Source organism: Anneissia japonica, unplaced genomic scaffold, assembly GCF_011630105.1.
Source record: "Anneissia japonica isolate Jap-2015-1 unplaced genomic scaffold, ASM1163010v1 scaffold78861_len1000_cov105, whole genome shotgun sequence".
Classification (NCBI taxonomy): domain Eukaryota; kingdom Metazoa; phylum Echinodermata; class Crinoidea; order Comatulida; family Comatulidae; genus Anneissia; species Anneissia japonica.
The window spans coordinates 1-1,000 of record NW_022719931.1 but is presented as its reverse complement, the minus strand read 5'-3'; the positions used below and the strand labels follow the sequence as shown (position 1 = coordinate 1,000).

The window sequence follows — 1,000 nt, the reverse complement described above, 5'->3', positions numbered from 1 at the left end:
GCTAGACAAGCGTGCGTTGATATGAAACGTCATCAATCATAGAGCTTCATGATTGGATAATTATGATATATGCCGAGATTAACTATGAGTGGAAATATCATCCACATGTCTACGGCCATACTACGTTGAAAACACCGGTTCTCGTCCGATCACCGTAGTTAAGCAACGTCAGTCCCGGTTAGTACTTGGATGGGTGACCGCCTGGGAATATCGGGTGCTGTAGACTTTTTACATTTTCTCCCCCAAATCGATTGATGTTTACTTATTGTTCGTTAAAGATGTTTTTCTTTTTCTTTCTTTTTTCTCTTAACAGTTTTATTATGTACGGTTTTTTGGCACGTTATAATCGTCAACTTTTCACTAAAAGAAAAAGGACCTGGGCCTTGCACTGAGCAGTAGGGCCACAACAAGTTTATGGTGTAGCCTTATAATACAGTGTTCGGGTGGTGTCTTAACAAATGTAATGAAAACATATGCGATATTATAGCCTACAGATTGGGGCGGATGCACGATTTGGCGGTAAGAGTGCGTGAGAGTCCACACGAACTCAGACCCACCATAGATGAGGCTGAGTTGCAAACATTTTGAGAATATGGACCTCTTGAAGTGCCCGGAAATCGCACTCTTATGCCTTAAAAAATCATACAGGTACTATGATTCGAGGGTCGTTCTTCTGTCTAAAGCATCCTAGTTAATGCCGTACGGTATTAAAATGGTTGGTTTATTTTTCAACACCAGTGTTTGTAAAAAATGTACTCGCGCAGCAGAGTGGTCAGGGGAGTTAGAGGAAATCCCCGCCAGACAAGCGCTCGTTGATATGAAACGTCATCAATCATAGAGCTTCATGATTGGATAATTATGCTATATGCCGAGATTAACTATAAGTGGAAATACCACTCACATGTCTACGGCCATACTACGTTGAAAACACCGGATCTCGTCCGATCACCGAATTTAAGCAACGTCGGGCCCGGTTAGTACTTGGATGGGTGACCGCCTG

General features: G+C 42.5%; 1 non-coding gene and 1 pseudogene across 1 annotated transcript; both read left to right on the top strand.

Annotated features, from left to right (window-relative positions):
* Positions 1 to 107: 107 nt before the first annotated feature.
* LOC117111133 lies at positions 108 to 226 on the top strand. Its single transcript, XR_004445824.1, has one exon. It is a non-coding gene; the product is annotated as a 5S ribosomal RNA (ribosomal RNA).
* Positions 227 to 903: 677 nt separating this feature from the next.
* Positions 904 to 1,000, top strand: LOC117111134 (annotated as a pseudogene; the record flags this gene model as incomplete).